The sequence below is a fragment of the Meles meles genome, unplaced genomic scaffold (genome assembly GCF_922984935.1).
Source record: "Meles meles unplaced genomic scaffold, mMelMel3.1 paternal haplotype, whole genome shotgun sequence".
Lineage (NCBI taxonomy): Eukaryota > Metazoa > Chordata > Mammalia > Carnivora > Mustelidae > Meles > Meles meles.
In genome coordinates, this window is record NW_025721118.1 from 169,376 (window position 1) to 189,471 (window position 20,096).

Here is a 20,096-nt window from a genome sequence, read left to right on the forward strand (position 1 = left end):
CTCTCATGGTTCATCTCCCCTTCCAGGTTCCCTCAACTCCCTCTCCTCTCCATCTCCCCATGTCCTCCATGTTATTTGTTATGCTCCACAAATAAGTGAGACCATATGATCCTTGACTCTCTCTGCTTGACTTATTTCACTCAGCATAATCTCTTCCAGTCCCATCCATGTTGCTACAAAAGTTGAGTATTCATCCTTTCTGATGGAGGCATAATACTCCATTGTGTATATGTACCACATCTTCCTTATCCATTCATCGGTTGAAGGGCATCTTGGTTCTTTCCACAGTTTGGTGACCGTAGCCATTGCTGCAATAAACATTGGGGTACAGATGGTCTGAAATTCTCCTTTTTGGTAGGGTCTTTGCCTGGTTTGGGGATCAGGGTAATGCTGGCTTCCTAAAAAGAGTCTGGAAGTTTTCCTTCTGCATCAATTTTTTGGAACAGCTTCAGGATAATTGGTGTTATTTCTTCTTTGAAAGTTTGGTAGAATTCCCCAGGAAATCCATCAGGTCCTGGGCTCTTGTTTTTTGGGAGATTTTTGATCACTGCTTCAATCTCGTTACTAGATATCGGTCAATTCAGGTTGTCCATTTCTTCCTGGTTCAATTTTGGGAGTTTGTAGTTTTCCAGGAACGCATCCATTTCATCTAGGTTGCTTAGCTTATTGGCATATAACTGTTGGTAATAATTTCTGATGATTGTTTCTATTTCCTTGATGTTAGTTGTGATCTCTCCCTTTTCATTCATAATTTTATTAATTTGGGCTTTCTCTTTTTTCATTTGGATTAGTGTGGGAAATGGTTTATTGATCTTATTGATTCTTTCAAAAAACCAGCTTTTAGTTTCATTGATACATTCTACTGTATCTCTGGTTTCTACCTCATTGATCTCTGCTCTAATCTTGATTATTTCCCTTCTTGCATGTGGAGTTTGTTTGATTTGTTGTTGATTCTCCAGTTCTTCAAGGTGTAGAGACAGCTGGTGTATTCTGGATTTTTCAATGTTTTTGAGTAGGCTTGGATGGCTATGTATTTCCCCCTTAGAATTGCTTTTGCTGTATCCCACTTGTTTTGGACCGAAGTGTCTTCATTCTCATTGGTTTCCATGAATTGTTTAAGTTCATCTTTGATCTTTGATCTTTGATAGAGTATTCTTGGCTGCATGTTCTTCTCATTTAGTACTCAGAATATATTTTGCCAGCCCTTTCTGGCTTGCCAGTTCTCTGTGGAAAGGTCTGACGTTATTCTAATGGGCTTTCCTCTGTACATAAGGAGCTTTTTTGTCCTAGCTGCTTTTAAGAGGGTCTCTCTTGAAACATAATTCCTCATTCTAACTATAAGGTGTCGTGAGGACTTTCGAGAATTTAAAATCTTGGGAGGAAATCTCTCTGCCTCTAGTACATGAATATTGTTTCCATTCGTGAGATTGGGAAAATTTTCATAGACAACTTCTTCCACTATATCTTCTAGACTTCTTTCTTTTTCCTCCCCTTCAGGGATTCCAATAATTCTGACGTTGGAACGTTTCATGGCATTGTTTATTTCCCTGATTCTGTTTTCGTGGCTTCTGAGCTGTTTGTTCCAGACTTCCTCCTGATCCTTTCTCTCTATCTGTTTGTCCTCCAGATCACTAATTCTATCTTCTGTCTCAGTTACCCTAGCTTTTAGAGAATTTAGATGAGATTGGAACTCATTGAGAGCATTTTGAACATCATCCCTGGTGGCTTTCAGTTCTGCCCTAACATTATGAACATCATCCCTGGTGGCTTTCAGTTCTGCCCTAATCAAGTCTGTTTGGTCATCCATAGCTTTCTCCAACCTAGCTATTGCCTGGATAATTGTTAGTCTGAATTCCTTTTCTGACATATTGTCTATGTCAATAGCCATTAGCTCTGTTGCAGAAGGCCCATCCTCTGTATTTTTCTTCTGTTGGGTATTCCTCCTCCTAGTCATTTTGGAAAGAGATGACTGAACAGATGCAGCTGGACTTATCGATTGTGGTGCAGTCAATGTGCACCCTGGAACGCTTCTGTGCAATCAGGATTCCCCACCCAAATGAGAGTAAAAAGAAAAGAAAAAGAAATAAAGAAGAAGAAAGAAAAAAAAAGGGAAAGAAAAAAAGGAAAAAAGAGAGAGAGAGAGAGAGATAGGAAAAAAAGGAAGATAAAAGAGAAGGCTCAGCCCAAATGGGCCATAAGGTAAGATTTATGAAGTATACAGACAAACAAAAAGAATGATAAAAGAACATGACAAGAGAAATATATATATATATATATATATGCAAAAAAAAGGGAAGAACCTCATCAGAAAGAACCCCAAGTATAAGATTTATATATTATCAGGACAAACACAAATTCACAGAAACACTGGAGGAAGGAAAAATTGGGAGAGTGGTTATAAATTCTCAGTGTGGGTGAGGAAGTTTATTTTGATTCTTCCTGAAGGTATCTTGATGTTTTTGTTAAGGGACTCAACTTTCCTAAGTTACAGGGGGATTAGAAACTGGTTTTCCTATAGGGGTAGCATTGATTGGGAAAAGGGGATTACCTTGAAGTTTAACTCTATATGAATAGTAGAAAATAAAAATTAAAAAAGAATAAACTGGACTAAACTAAGTTAAAATTAAAAAAGAATTAAACAAATAGAAAAGCAAAAGTAAAACACGGGTGTATGTATCAAAAAGTTCAGGTTAGAAGGTTATTAAATAATTTGATGTACTGGTCATCTCAGTGTGGTGGTAAATAGGTTAAAAAATTATCTGTATGTATAAAAAAAAAGAACCAGAATATTGGTAAAGAGTTAAAAATAAAAGTTGTATTTATGAAGTAGTGGTGGTTGTTCTCTTGTAGTCTTTTTTTTTTTTTCTTCCTTCCTGATTGGTTTTCTGGGGGAGGGGCCTGCCACGTGGGTTTTCAGACAGTGATGTTCCCTGAGTTATGTCCTCCCGCTCCCCTCAAGGGGGTGAGCTCTGAGGAAACTGTTTTTTTTCAGGCTTTTGTTCTCTGGGGGTTTTTATGTTCTTTCATCTGCTTTCTCTTGCCTTGACAGCTTTTGATGGTTTTTGGAGGTTTAGAGGAGAGCAAACTGCACCCCGACCTCCCTCTCAGAGAGAAGCCCCAGAATGTTTTGGAAAAGCTGCTGGCTGAGTCGGTTATGAGTCACTGTCCCTGGGGATGCAGGAGCTCCTCGTTGTACCCAAAACCAGGGCAGCGGTGGCTGTCTAGGCAGCTCCAGACCACCAGAGAGGTTCCAAGCAGAGATCGCACACTGAGATTTTCCCGCTGTCCCGGGCTGGGAATGTCTGGTTTTTCCGGATGCAAGAGCTCCAGGCTAGTGCCTATGAGCATGTATCCCAAGGGAGGGTGTGGGACACGAGCGTTTCAGGATTGCCGTCTGGCCAGGCTCCCAGCCCCTCACGGGAGCCAGACCGCACTCGTTCTCGGGCGTGCTGGCATTCAGGCGCACTGGCGCCTCAGGGACGGAGACCTGATTTCTCCGCTGCACTTTCTCTGGCTCAGCACCAGGGGAGGCTGTCCTAGGTCGGGGGGACTTAGGTCCCTGACCCTAACCGCCCAGGTTCCCACTATTACCCCCCCGGGATCCTTTGCTCTTTGTTTTTTGAGTGCTTTCAACCAGACTCCAAGTTAATGCTGGTTCCCAGACGCAGAGCACTCTCGTGTTGGGGTATTACTTTCCAATCGGTGACCTCTGGTGGCTCCCTCCCCCTTTTGTTTATCTTCCCATATCAGTCCGATGCTCCCAGTCTGCTTTACCTGCCACTGGCGTCTTCTGCTCCTGTAGAGATCCAGACGTGTATAATTCTGATCTCAGGCTGATTTCATGGGTGGTCGGAGTTCTTTGGTAGGTAATCAGCTCACTTTAGGGTACAGGTTGAAATGGTGCCTCCTCCTACTTCCCCGCCATCTTGACCGCCCCCCTTGCCTTTGCAATTTGATCAAAGATCAGTTTTCTGTATTCATGAGGGTCTTTTTCTGGGATCTGTATTCTGTTCCATCAATCTATTTTTTATTTATCAATATTACCCTCTCTTGATTACTGAATCTTTACAGTAAGTCTTGAAATCAGGTAACATCAGTCCTCCAAATTTATTCTTCACCTTCGGTATTGTGTTGGGTCTTCTGGCTCTTTTGCCTCTCTGTGCAACTTTAGAATAAGTTTATCAATATTCATAAAATAACTTGCTGGGATTTTGATTGGGATTGTACTGAATCCATAGATCAATTTGGGGATAATTGACACCTTGACAATATTAAGTCTTCCTATAAACTAATAAGGAATATCACTTCATTTGGTTAGCTCCACTTTAATATCACTTATCAAAATTTTACAGTTTTCCTCATATGGATCTTGTATATATTTTGATATACCTAAGTATTTCATTTTTCTTTGGATGGTAATGGAAATGTTACTGTGTTTCTAGTTTCAAATTTCACATGTTCATTGTTGGGACATAAGAAATCAATTGACTTTTGTATATTAACTGTGTATTTTACACCCTTGCTTTAATAACTTACTGGGTCCAGGAGTTAGCTGACTGATTTTTTTCCAATGTTCTGCATAGACGATTGTGCCACTTGAAAAGAAAGAGAGAGAGAAAGAAAGAAAAATTATGTCTTCCTTCCAATTTGTATACCTTTTTCCTTTTCTGCCTGAACGCATTAGCAAAACTTCCAGTATAATGTTGAAAACATGTGGTGAGATGGAACATCCTGTTATCCTTGTCTTTTACGTGATCTTCATGGGAGGATTTAGTTTCTCACCATTAAGTATGATGTTAACTGTGTATGTGTGTGGGTATGCACATATGTGTGTGTGTGTGTGTGTGTAGCATATGCATAAGCATATATAGCTGAATACATCACTACTATTATTTTTTTAACAAACCGTTATGTCAGATTAGTTAAAAATAAGTAAAAACGTTTTATTTTATCTTCACTTCTGTTTGATTTTTTTCCTTTCTCTATGTAGCTCTGATTTTCTTATCTGCATTATATTTCTTCTGTCTAAAGAATTTCTTTTAACATTTCTTGTAAGGCAAGTCTTCTGGCAAGAAATTTCCTTGGTTTTTGTTTGTCTAAGTTTTTATTTCTCCTTCACTTTTTTTTTCAAAATTTATTCATGTGACAGACAGAGATCACAAGCAGGCAGAGAAGTAGGCAGAGAGAGAGTGAGAGGGGGAAGCAGGATCCCCACTGAGCAGAGAGCCTGATGTGGGCTCGATCCCAGGAACATGGGATCATGACCTGAGCCGAAGGCAGAGGCTTTAACACACTGAGCCACTCAGGTGCCCCTCTCCTTCACTTTTTAATAAAATATTTGCAGGGTGCAGGATTCTAAGATGGCATTTTTTTCCCTCTCAGTACCTTAAATATTTCACTCCACTATCTTCTTGGTTTCTAAGAAGTCACATGTAATTATCTTGGCTTCTCTTTAGGTAAGGTGTCTTTTTCCTCTGGCTTCATTTTCTTTCTTTCTTTCTTTCTTTTTTTCTCCTTTTATTTTCTGTGATTTGAGAAGGATACACGTAGGTGTAGTCTGTTGGTATTTATCTTCCTTGGTGTTGTTAGGCTTCTTGGATCTGTGGTTTCGTGTATGACATTATTTGGGGGCAAATCTCAGTCATTGTTTCAAACATTTCTTCTCTTCCTTTCTCTTTTTGTTCTCCCTCCCACTGGGTATTCCAATGGGTATCCTCATTTTGCATATGTTACACATTTTATTCTTTTTTTAAAGATTTTATTCATTTATTTGACACAGAGCAAGGGATCACAAGTAAGCAGAGCAGCAGGCAGTGTGAGAGGGGGAAGCAGGTTCTCCACTGAGCAGAGAGCCCGATGCAGGGCTCGATCCCAGGACCCTGAGATCATGATCTGAGCTGAAGGCAGAGGCTTACCCCACTGAGCAACACAGGCACCTCCTCCCCCTTTTTAAAAAGATTTTATTTCTTTATTTGACAGAGAGAGAGAGAGATCACAAGTAGGCAAAGCAGCAGGGAGAGTGAGAGGGGGATATGTATGTAATACTTTTAAAATTCCCCATAGTCCTTAAAACTACATTCTGTTTCAGCCTCTGTTCTCTTTCCTTTTTGGTTTTCAGGTATTCAGTTAATATATCCTCTAGCTCAGAGAGTTTTTCTTCAGCCATATCTAATCTACTAATGAGCCCATCAAAACATTCTTTCTGTGTGTGTGAGTGTGTGTGTGTGTGTGTATGTGTGTGTGTGTGTCTGTTTTACCTCTAACATTTCTTTTTGTTCTTTCTTAGGATTTCCATCTTTCCACTTACATTGTCCATTTACTCTTGCATTGTCTACTTTATCCTATAGAGCCCTTCCTATATAACTCAAAGCTGTTTTAAATTCCCAGTCTGATAATGTAATGTCCCTGCCATGTCTGGAAGTGATGCATATGCTTTCTCTTCAAATTGTGTGTGTGTGTGAGGGGGGTTGTTTTGTTTCCTTTTTGTAATGCCTTATAACTCCATCTTGATACCTAGACATGCCATACTGGGTAAAAGGAACTGCAGTAAATAGGCCTTTAATAATGTGCTGGTGAGGTGTTGGAGAGGGAAAATATTCTATAGTGCTACTATGAGGTCTGTGTTTTAGTGTGCCTATGCTTCTGGACTTTGAACTTCACAAGGGTTTCATGGGGATTTTCTCCTCCCCCCTTAGCTGTGCTCCTGGGGGCTGGGTCTGCCTGCTCAGAGTCATACGCTGGCATGGTCAGTGGGTTGCCTGTCCCCTAGCAGATCTCTGCAAGCAGAGAAAGACACCTTCCCCACCTTGACACAGTCCAAGGATGCTCCTCTGAGCGCCTCCGCCCAAGGAGGGCCGCTGGGGGTTGGTCCGGTCATAGAGTGCCCTGTTTGGAGGGGGCAGGTCCAAGGCTGGGCAGGACATGGAGCACTCTGGTGATTTTGGCCTCAATGGCCTGCAGCCCATGGTGCCCAGCACTGTGGTGAATGTCCCCAAAGGGAGGGGGCCCGCAACACCAGGAGCCTGTCTCCCTGTCTGAGGGCAACAGCCTCCAGTGTTCCAGTGTCCTCGCCAGATCCACCAGCACCCTCAGGACATGACTGTGTAGCCTCCTCCTGGGTTGGGATTTGTGGGAAAGTCTTCTCCATGGAAACAATGTTCCTCCAGAAGAAGACTCTAGGGATGCAGTTGGGGCACTCCTCTTCTCTGACAGGCATGTCTCAGTGAGAAGCCCAGGAACCAAGAACATGAGGATGTTGAACAGTGCCCTGCCCAGACCACAGCCCCCATCTCCCCACGTATGCCCTCCATACTGCCACTACCCTGCAAGAGCTGGCTGTGTCAAGGATTTTTTTTTAAGATATTTATTTATTTATTTATTTATTTATTTATTTATTTATTTGACAGATATAGATCACAAGTAGGAAGATAGGCAGGCGGAGAGAGGAGGGAGGAGTCTCCCAGCAGAGCAGAGAGCCCTACGTGGGTCTCAATCCCAGGTCCCTGGCATCATGACCTGAGCAAAAGCAGAGGCTTTAATCCACTGAGGCACCCAGGCACCCATGTCAAGGATTTAATGCTGGAGTCTTGTGTGGCCTGCTGTGTGAGTTCTGTGACCTTCCTGCCTTCCCTGCCCTCACAGCGCCAAGGCCAGAAGCTATTATGTTATCCCCAGGTTTCCCATCTAGGGTCTTTGAGTCTCTCTGAGAAGCCCTGCAAGCTCCCTCCCAATCTCCAGTTGCTGTGGTTCTTGTGGCAGGGATCCTCCTTCAGTCCAGGTGCATGTTGCAGGCACTGGGGCCTCGCCTCTCTTTGCACCACGCCTCCCCTAGGGCTCGCACCCTTGGGTGCCTCCAAGTTCCCCTGGCATTCACTATCTGAGAATAAGGTCCCCTCCAAGTAGTCAGGGACCCTGGCATCATCCAGGGAGTGGTAGCAGGCACAAAGGAAGGTAGGAGGGCAGGTGGGCTGTGGCCCTGGGCCTCACAACTGGACACTGAGGTGCTGCCACTGGGCATCTTTTTTCTAGTGGGTCGGGCTGGGGGGAAGTTACTCCATCCACACCATGCTCCCGCCATGATTCTGGGGGCTCAAAGGTGGTGATCAGACTCACAGATGACCTTGGGATGCTTATGGTCCATCCACAGGGGCACGGAGGTTTGGTTTGGCTGGAACCCAGCTGCAGCAGGGCGTGGACTGCCATGGAGGGTCATGAGGGCCATGGAGGACCAGACACAAGGACCTTAGCCCTGTGGGGTCCCCTGGTACCATGGTGGGAGTGCTGGGTCAGAGAGGGCCGGGCCTGGGGCCGGGGGCATGGGGCAGCTGAAGCTCAAGAGACAACTTGGAGCATTCCCTACAGGTGCACAGAGCAGCCCTTTGGCATGCTGGTGCTTACTGGCCAGGTGTCTGGGAAAGGGTCCCCTGAGCAAGTGCACTTGGCCAGCCAAGAGTCAGGGCATCTGCCGCCCTGCTATGTGCAGACAGCAATTGGGACTTTCTGGCACTTTCACTTCTCCTCCACTCCTTCCCCCAAGACCTTCTCCTATTTGCCCCCCCCCCCTTTATTCCCTGTGTCCTGGTGGTGCCCCTCCAGTTTCTCTGGAAGCAAACTGAAATTAGAAGGATCATGGAACTCTTGCCTAAGAAATGTCTGGAGGTACTGGGTTTCTATAATGAGAACCTGGAGGGGCTGTGTGGGCCTTTTGATGGTCCAGACGTCACAGCCTTTCCTGAGTCTGCACACCAGGATCCTGGGTTGGCAAGAAGACATTTGAGGAGAGGTGAGATGCTGCTCTGAATATGGAAAGGAAAGGGTGTTCCCCAGGATCTTGGCCATGTCCCGGGGCACCTAGGGATGCCTGTGAACTTGGTGATATATGGGCCTAAGTGCTGGCCAGTCTCTGATGTATTGAGGCTGTGGTGTGACCTTGTGGCTTTTCCCCTTCTGAGATGAGAATGCACGGATAGGGGTGTGTGTTTGTGTGTGTGTGTGTGTGTGTGTGTGTGTGAGAGAGAGAGAGAGAGAGAGAGAGAGAGAGAATTCACCAAGCTAGGGCCACATTCAGGAAGATAAATGAATGTTCAGAGTAATTGACATGGACTTTAAAGCATTTTTTTTTAATTCTTGTAAACTTAAGGAATTGGGAAAAATGAAAGATTGATACTCCTGGGCAGTTTTCTTCCTTTACTAAGGGGAATTAAGCATACTGGCGGGACATTTGTGTAGCTTGATCATTTATCAAGTAGTACTTCTCCAATAAATGAAAGATTGCCTCACATCTTAAGCCGTTGTTCTTAAGATGCTGTCTTTCATTATATATCCTAATGGGCTGTCACATTATCACCACTCTGTCGCTCTTTCTATTTCTGCTTCTATTTCTATTTCTATTTTTCTTTCTTTTCAAAGGAAATTTTGCTAATCTGGGTGTTCTGTCGCTTTTTAATACCTTTGGGGCCAAGACGAGAATGAATAATTTTTTTCTTTTGCTTTTAATATTTTCTTTCCATAAAAGTGCTCCTTGGTCATTTTAAATATTAGCAGCCATGCCTTGATTCCACTCCTCCATATTAAGAATAGAAATTAATGATAATATATATATATATATATTTACAAACTGTAATTCATGCATCATTGCCATTTATACTCTTATGGACACTAGTCTTCAGGTAACCCAAATACTCAGCAGACTCATCTTTATGTTCCGTCTTGACCTTTTGGCCTTTGGTAGTTTTCGTGAGTCATGAGACTTATTTCCTAAAAAGTCTACTATGTGATTATACTATATGTTGTAGTGTTAACTACCAAGGTGTAGATCAATGTTGTTTGAATTGCCAGTTTCAATCAAAATTATAAAAATTAAATGGAAAAATAAATCCTAACAAATTAGTAATGGTGAGAACAGTTTTGTATTACTTCTTTTCTCTGTTTCAAATATGTGTCTCTATTTTGGCTAGTGATGTAAAACATGTTTTTCTTCTGAATGGGCTTAATTTTTAAAGATAATTTTATTGGCCAGATCACTATATGGAGACAGTTCATCTGGCTTTTAGTCTGATACTATCTTGATGGTCTTGAGGAATCACTTGACTTGTTTCAGTTTCTTCCTTTGTAAATGGGAATCAAAGGGATACTGTTGCAGAATGTGCTTTGAAAAGTGCATGGATGACAATTACTTCTTTTTTTAAATTTTATTAATTTTTTTTTGTTTATTTACAGCATAACAGTGTTCATTGTTTTGGCATCACACCCAGGGCTCCATGCAGTACGTGCCCAATTACCTCTTTTATTCTAAGATAACAAGGTGATGATTAATAGAAAAAGCAAAACAGCACCTTTCAAGCTCGTCATCCTGAGAGACTGTTAATCCAGTGGTACCGCCATTGCCTCTAAAGTAGTTTGTATTCCCCAAAATTACTGTTAAGGAAGCAATTGCATACAATGTTGTGAAATTTGGAGTGTGATCACCCAGTTTCAAGTCTTCACTGAGTTGGTCCTATTTTTCTGACCTTCATCTTCACCTTCAGTTTCCTATTTCTAAAATGAATATAACAGTAGTACCTATTATTCAAGATGGTTAGGAGCATTAACTGTGAAATGGAGTGAATACTGTAATAGAAAAAGCACTCAATAAGTATTAGCTCTTACTGTGTGTAGTTTCTCCATATTTGTGGTTCATACTTTTCTCCCACTTGTTCAAGCTAAAATATGGGTTTCATTTTTAACTCCTTCATTTGCTTACTCTATCACAACCATTAGAAAGGCCGGTCAACTATTACTTCACAACACAACTTTAATTTCTCCACTTCCTCTGTACTGCTGCCACTGTGGCCCAAGCGAGACCACCACCATCTCTCACTGATACCTTTCCAGAAGCTCTGTAACTTGTCTAACACCTTTCTTCCTCTTGCCTGGCCTGGTTTTCAATTGGTAGCACCAGAGTGATCTGTAAAAATGTACACTGATCAGACTTCTCCCTTCCTTAAAGTCCTATAGTGGCTTTCCATTATACTTAGATAAAAATCAGACGCCATTTCTTAGCCTTCTCTATTTCTCCCTTCTTACCTACCTTTTCCACCTTGTGTATTCTCCAGCCACATGGGCATTCCCTTGCATGTATCAAGTCTTCTGATTCATTCCTATTTTGAGGCCTTGAGTGTTGCTCCTCCCTCGGCTTCCGCCACAGGTCTTTGCAGTGTTGACTCTCTCATGTTCAGATATCTGGCCATCTCTGAGGCCTTCCTGACTACCTAAGTGGAAGTTGCTGCCCTCAGTCATGCTCCATACCTTTGTTTGATTTTCATCTTAGCATTCATCCTTGCCTCTTTTCTTATTTACTTCTCATGTGACCTGAGCCCTTTGCCAGATTTTGAAAACCACGGGAATTGGGATATTATTTTCTGTATTGTTATTAATTTCTGTATGGTTGTAGGCTGCCTCTCTAGAGCTTAGGACAGTGCACCTATGAGGTACTCCGTAAATACTGCTTGAACAGGACAGTGAATAGGACAGATGTTCAGAGTGTTTGATTTAGACCAGAATCAGCAAATCTTTTCTTAAAGATTCCAGATAATAGATAATCTAGATTTGTAGACCATAAGGTCTCTATTGCAACTACCCACTTTGCCCTGGTAGTGCTATAGCAGCCACTGATATTATGTAAATGACTGGGCATAAGTTTGTTCCAATAAAACTGGGCTTGGAAGAATAGGAAGTGTGTCCCTGGTGTATAGTTTGCTCATCCCCTGCTTTAGAGCATTGCTGTTGACTAGAACTTTCTGTGTTGATGGTACTGCTCTTTATCTACAATATCCAGTCTGATAGCCACTAGCTACATGTGGTGTTGAGCACTTGATGTGTGGCTGGTACAAGTGAGGAACAAAAACATTCTGAGCAGCTTCACTGAGGTATAATTGACATACAGGAAAGTGTATATATTTAAGGTCAATAAATCTGTAAACTTTGGCACATATATATACTGATGAGACCATCACAGTCAAGAGAATGGTCATGCTTATAATGTCCCAACTTTTATGTCCCTTGCGAATCGCTTGGTTTTCTCCCCGTTCCAAGGCAACCACTGGTCTGTTTTCTGTCACTGTAGATTATTTTGCACATTGAGAATTATATATAAATAGAATCATACTATGTACTTTTTCTAACATCTTTATATCAATATAATTATTTTAGGATTCATCCATGTTTTTGCATCTATCAGTGGTTCCTTTCAATGCTGAGTAGTATTCAATTATGCAGAGAAGCCACAGCTTGTTTATCCATTCAGCTAGTAGTAAATATTTGCATTGTTTCCACATTTTGACTACTACAGGTAAAGTTGCTTTGAACATTTGTATATAGGTCTTCGTTTGGACCTATGCTCTCATTTCTTTTTGGTATACACCTAGAGGTTGAATGACAGGGTCATATTTTAGCTGTATATTTAACTTTTGAAGAAGCTATCCAGTTGTTTTCCAAAGTGGTTTTACATTCATTCCAACAGTAGTGTAAGGTCCCATTTCTCCACATCTTCACTCACACTTACTATCTTTTTGATTATAGCCATCTTAGAAGGAATAATATGGTATTTCACTGTGGCTTTGATTTGCCTTTTCCTAATGACCATGATGGTGAGCATCTTTTTATGTGCTTATCGTCCATGTGTTATGTTGAGTGAAGTTCGTATTCAAAGATTTTGCCCAAAATGAGTTGGATTTTTAGTGTTTGTATTATTGAGTTTTGAGGGTTATTTGTATATTCTGATTCAAGTTCCTTATCATATATGTGATCTATGAATATTTCTCCCATTATGTGGCTGGCCATTTTGTTCCTTTTTTTTTAAGACTTCATTTATTTATTTGACAGACAGATCACAGGTAGGCCGAGAGGGAATCAGAGAGAAAGGGGGAAACAGTCTCCCCTCTGAACAAAGAGCCTGATGCAGGGCTGGAACCCAGGATCCTGAGATCATGACCTGAGCCAAAGGCAGAGGCTTAACCCACTGAGCCACCCAGGCACCCCATCCATTTTATTCTTTTAACAGTGTTTTTCAAAGAACAATGTTCTCAATTTTGTTGATATCCAATTCATCATTCTTTCTGTAATTATATTTAATTATAATTTATCTGAATTTAAATTTAAGTTGCCATAATTGTCTATTGGATACTAGTCTGGACAGCAGAGGTTGAGAGAAAGAGACAAATGCGATATTAACAAGGATTAATAAATGGTGATAACTATTATTAAAAGAGCAAACATGGATATAGATCAAGGTCACTCTGGCATTAAGGTTTCCGGGAAGACCTCTTTTAAGTGAGTCCTTCCTCTTTCATGGGTTACAAGATGCTGTAAAAAGATTTCAAGCAGTAGGAGCAATTATTCAAAACCAGTAGGAGTAATTATTCAAGGATCCTGTGGTAGGAAAGGACATGATGTGTTTGAGGAGCCAGTGTGTAGAGGCTGTATAAGAAGCTATTCTCTTTATTTTATAGCCACATTTAGTATTTTCATCTGAAGCATAATCATCTGACTGGTTCATCCAAATTCACTAGTCAGATGATTTTGATTATTTCTAGAAATCAAGGATTTTCTGCCACTTACACTCTTCAGAATAATGCACAATAGATTTATCTAGTAATGTGTAAAAATATGGATCTAAAAGATAATAGGAACGTAAAGATAATGCTTCTGGATAATGCATTCTGGATATAATCCTGGATTAATCCTTCTGGATAAGGCGTCCTTGAGGATATCCACACTTGGATAGAACAGTTTTTATAGAATGAAATGGAAAGACATATTAGAGTAATTTCGGTTAGAGATGATTTCTGTCATACTCAGTCACTGTGACCCTTTTGTTTCCCATAGTAATTGAAAACTCCTTGAATAAGATGGGTGTTGGGATGGGAAAGAAAGACTTAAAGACACAGACAGTCAGTTGGAGCAATGGGATTTTAAAATAGCTGCAACATATTAAAATGTAGCAGCTGTTGTTGACCACTTCATTCTGTCTCATCTTTCTGCATTCTCTGGGTCCAAATCCGTTTATAGCAGCTCATGGCACAAAACCCTCGAGAGACAACTTTGACCACCTGTGTGTCATATGCTGGGATTTGAAGGAAACATCTTGGTGAGTAAGCTTTAGTTATACTCTGTAATACTGAGAAAATATTATGCCTGTGGATAAACCAATATTTTCCTGAATTCTGTTCTTGTGTTATTCACAAAGTGACTTGATAAAATCAGGCCCATTTTTTGTTTTGTCTCAGAGGAGTCTGAAATGAATAAAATCTGAATCAGATTAATCAGAAATAGCCTCTGTTCTCTCTGGTGTGATCTCCACACTTGTGAGTGTACTCTGTTTCTTTGTCTGTAAAATGGTGGTCAGAAACCATATCTCAAATAGTTCACAAGTAGTTTGTTATGGGTCAGAAGAAGAAAGTATTCTCTGCACTTTCAGGTACAGAAGCCAATTAGTTATGTTTTACCACGTGAAAGGAGGTGTAAAGCAATAAAAAGAGTTTTATCTCTTTGAATTTGATAAGGGGACATTGACATGCAAAAGAATGGATGCTATCTGTCTCACTCAGCTCTTGCTGCCATAACAAAATACCCTGAATTGGGTGGTTTAAACATCAGTCATTGATCCCTAACACTTCTGGAGGCTGTGGATGCCTAAGATCTGGGTGCAAGCCAGTTCAGTTCCTGGTTGAGGGTTCCCTTGGCTTGAGTTGGCCATCTTCTTCTGTGTCTCCATGGGAGTGGGAGAAGACCAGGGAATGGAGAAGAGAGGGAGAGAGGTGGAGATGGAACTCGATAACTCTGTTCTCTTCTTATAAAGGCACTAATCCCATCCTAGGGGACTTCACTTTCATGACCTCATCCAAACCTAAATCAACTCCCAAAGACTCCTGCCTCCTAATGCCATGCATTGGAAATTAGACCTTCAGCACATGACTTTAGGTGGGACACAGGCATCAGTCCATAGCACTATACTTTCAAGTAGTCATCTTTGAAGGAAAGAAATAACAAATAACATAGAGACTTGAACAGAAAGTTAAGAATTTCATGTTTATAATTTACGGGATAATAACAGGAAATTTTAAAACCTCGTTAGGTGAATACCTAACTACATATAATACACATCAATTAGATGAGGTAAGTATTATTAACTTATTTCTAAAGAAGAAGAGATTGAGCCCTGCCAAGAACAATTGTAGCAAGCAGTAAAGCTAGAATTTGGACCAGATCTCCCAACTCTGTTTCTTTTTCTAACTAGATTATAGATGCTTTTGTTGCTATTTATAACATCAGGTATAGAAGAGAATAGGTATGTTTTCCATACGTATTGAGAAAAGCACATATGAGAGGTTTTTCTCCTGAGAGGAAATTTTCTTCTTTGGGCAGCAGAACCTCTACTTTCTCCTTCTACCATTGAATGTTATGTTCACTCCTGCCATTCAGTAGGTAAATTTTAGGTAACTGCTTTAGTCAGGGTTCTCTAGAGAAAGAGACCAATGACAGTCCTGTGATCTGCCGAGTGTACATTGAAGACCCAGGAACCTGGTAGTTCAATTCATGTCCATCATTCCCTAAGGCAAGATGAGATGAGATGTCCCAGCTCAATAGTGAGGCAGGAAAAAAAGGGGGGGGGCAAATTTCTCCTTCCTCTACTCTGTTCTGTGAAGGCCCTCAAGAGGATGGACTGATGCCCACTCACTTTGAGAAGGATCATCTGTCCTATTGAATCCAGTGATATAAATGGCAATCTCATCTAGAAATACCTCACAGACACACCTAGAAATGTTTCATCCGGGCACCTTGTGGGCAGTCAACTTGGCCAATAAAATTAATCATCACAGTAAATATTAACTAATAGTGACAATAAAATACGCAAATTCTAGGTGATTACCTTGGAAATGGTTGATTTTTATGCCTTGGTATCTGTCATTATCAGAAGTGTTATACAAGGCACTCATCATCCTTCTGGTGTTCCTTAGCCATGTCTGCTTTCTAGGCTGGTATCTCAGTCTTACTTGCTGTCGGAAAGCTTGGCATCTTCCACAAACTTAGAGAATTGTATTTCAGAGCTACATGTGGGGGCTTTGAATTCTGTGCCTCTATGGACAGTCACATGATTGGCACTTCCAGTTGAAACTCTCTGAATTCAGAAAACATTTTATGTCATGAATCTTGAGTATAGGGAAAAACTCTTGCATCCCTAGTTATATTTACTTACAATGTGAATACAACTGTGTTTTAACAGGGCAAAGAAAAATTAATTTATGACTCTAACATTCATGTGTTAGAAGAGAACGAATTTTTTCTTAAGATTTTATTTATTTGACAGATAGACAGACAGCGGGAGAGGGAACAAAAGCTGGGGGAATGGGAGAATGAGAAGCAGGCTATCTGTAGAGCCAGGAGCACAATGTGGGGCTTCATCCTAGGACCCTGAGATCATGACCAGTGCTGAAGGCAGATGCTTAACCACTGAACTAAGCAGACACAACTAAATTGTATTTTTTATTAAAAAAAGACATAAGGACAATCATATGTTTACACATTTGTATAAAAAATTAGTGATCAGTTTAAAGTAAATAGTTAAAATAGAGTAACTGTAACTCAGAGACTGAAAATTCACAAGTCATATATACTAAATAGTGCAGTTGTTGCTCTTGCTTCCAAGGGAAGATGGCTGTGGAACAATCTGTCACTCTTTGTGATTTCTCTTTGTCCCAGGTTTTGACTCTGGGAAAGGTCTGCAGAACAAAAGTTGGACAATATCCAGAAGCAATCCTCCAATTCCCCACAGTGTTCTGTAAACTGGGAGAGGTGACACAACTTGATGGCACTTATAGTAAAGGAGACTATAGTCCTGAGGTGTCTGAATCCTTTCAAAGTTCTTATCCTGCCATCCAGGACATGGTGGTTGTTCTTTTCAAAGTAAAGACATCTTTAGAACCACATAACATCTTAACAGAAATATGTGATTATAAAGCTTGCCTTCCTAGAACTTATTAGTATCTGAAAATATACTAGATTTCAGTTTAAATTGCCACTAATGCAGGTTTGTAAACTATAAAATATCACAGAAATATCTGGATATATTACTAACACCAAAATTGTGTGTGTACACACACACACACACACACACACACACATACTGGGCTCGGAAGTATATGTATATATATATATATATACACTCCTATGTTACACATATTTTCACATTTATTGTTTTATTTCAAAATGTTTGTCTCATAGAAAGAGGAAAGACAGTCAAAAGTCAAAGTATTTCTTTCTTAATCTCAGAAAAGTATTTATAAACTTTTACAACGGTCTGGTGTGGTGACATTTTTGTTAATGAAATGTTCACATTGATTCTGGTTAGGATGTTTATGAATAAATAGAGGATCACACACATCCCAGACCAAAATGACAGTAGTGAGAAGCTTCAGCTCACCCAGCCATCAAAATCTGGTTGTGATAATAGGATGCAGAAGCAAGGTGCAAGCTTAAAACTAATTTTCTTGTTTCCTTGCAGAGCCAGTGTCCCTGAGGTATGTCTCCACAAATTAAATATTACACAAGTTTTGGGAAGACAAGAAAGAAGCAGCTTATTGTTAACAAAATTGAATAGACAGCCACAAAATGATAAATGCTTAAATCTGAATAAGCAAATTCATAAATTTCATTACTTTTTTTCTAGCCTTGAAACTTGAACTCTACAAAAAATAAAAACATATGATGTAAAATTACACACAAATGATGCATATGAATGTACAAAGGAGCTTTATTTTTAATCTCAAAATTGTCAAAAGCCCTACCAGTAGGTAAAAGGGATAACAAAATTGTGGTATACCCACACTGTAGAATACTGCTCAGCAATAAAATGTAACATGGCATATTTATATGAAATTCTCAGAAACCCAAACTAACCTATACTGACCCCAAACAGATCACTGATCACCTGAGGACAGGTTGGTAGGGCAGCAAGAAAGAATGAATCAAAAAGGCACATGGGGAAACTTTCGGAATTATGAAAACGTTCATTATCTTGATTGTTGTGGTGGGTTCATGAACATAATGCATAAAATTCATCAAACTGCATATTTTAAATATGAGTACTTTACTGTCCACAATTATACTAGAATAAATCCTTAAAAATCCTTAAAAAAACAAACAAACAAAGATTGATGAAATAAAAAATGAACACACAATGGTGAAAAGCAACCAAACCAACCAAACCAAAAGCTAGTTTGTTGAAAAGAACTAATAATAATAAATGAAACTGATTCATCCATAGACTGATCTAGGAAGAAAAAAGAATTCAGAAATTACTGATATCCAAAATAAAAGAATAAATGAAAGCAATAACTAAAATGATAGTTCATATATATACTAAACTCATAAAAAATATTATGAATAACTTTGTGGTGATTAAGTTGACAACTGGGATGAAGTGTGCACATTCCTTGAAATAAACTAATTACCAACACTAACTCAAGAAGGAGTGTTTTATTCCTGTTAAAGAATTAAAATCATAGTTTAAAACTGTTCCGGAAAAGAAACCCCTCAAAACTTAGATCACTTTTCTAGTGAATTCAACAAAGCATTTTAGGAGGAAATACTGGCATTCCCTATATGCCCTTCTGGAAGGAAGAGGGAACACCCCCCCAGCTCAATATATGAGTCCACCATTATCCTAGTGCCAAGACCAAACATAGACAGGACAGGAAAACTGCAACCCTATCCCTAATGTGTATGGACTGCAAATACTTAATAAACCCACACATAATGCTACTCTAACTGTAAGAAAACATCAGACAAACCCAAATGAAGGTCATTCTACTAAATGCCTCAAAATTGTCATGGTCATCAAAAATAGGAAAGGTCTGAACAGCTGTCATACTGTAGAGGAGCTTAAGGAAGATATAATGACTGAATCTAATATTGTACTTGGGATAAAATCTAGAGATAGAAAAAGGACATTAGGTAAAAATCTGGTAATTACAGTCTTCAGTCAATAACAATGTATTAATGCTGGTTCATTAGTTGTGACAATTGTGTTACAGTATTTTAAGATGTTTATAAGGTATACTGGTAGATGGTACTCAGAAACTCTACAAATGTTTTGCAACTTTCCTGTATATCTGAATCTATTCTAAAATAAACATTTAAAAATAAATGTTCATTTTTTAATAAATGTTCATTTTTTTCAAAATTTTATTTATTTGTTTGACAGAGAGAGATCACAAGTAGGTAGAGAGGCAGGCGAAGAGAGAGGGGAAGAAGACACCCTTGTGAGCAGAGAACCCGAGGTGGGGCTCAATCCCAGGACCCTGGGATCATGACCTGAGCCAAAGGGAGAGGCTTTAACCCACTGAGCCACCCAGGCACCCCTAAAAGTTTATTTAAAAAAAAAATCACTCTAGTTAATTTAGTTAATACTAAAAAAAGAAAGCAGCAAGAACATATGATAATTCCAAAGTTGCAAGAGACATATTTGTCAAAATTCAACACCCATACCAGACAAAACCCTACAAAACTAAAAAGACAATTGCTCAATTTAATACTGGACATCTACAGAAAAACTCTATAGCCAGCTAACATCATACATTATGGTGGAAGATTATTTTCCTGTCTAAACTGAGGAATGAAAAAAGTTAAGTCTCTTCACACCGATTCTATTAAACAATATAGTGGAGGTTCTAGCTAGTACATTAAAGTAAGAAAAGAAAAGGAAAATTGAACAGGTCAGAATGGAAGAAGTAAAACTGACTTTATTCATAAAGGAAATGAATGTGTACATAGAATACTCTGAGAAATCTACATTAAACTAAAAGCGCTTTTTAAAGAAAACTAACAAGTGAATTTAGAAAGATCAAAGATTAAAGGTCAATAAAAAATGTCTCAGTTGTATTTCTACATATTAGCAATTATCAAATGGAACATGCAATAAAAAGTTTCAATATCAACAAAAAAACATGAGCATCTTATTAGAAAGTTCAGTAAGGAAATATGATGTTATTGGCAAGAATAGACATATAGAGTGATGGAAGAGAATGGAATTCAGAAGTAGACCTATACAAATATGGTGA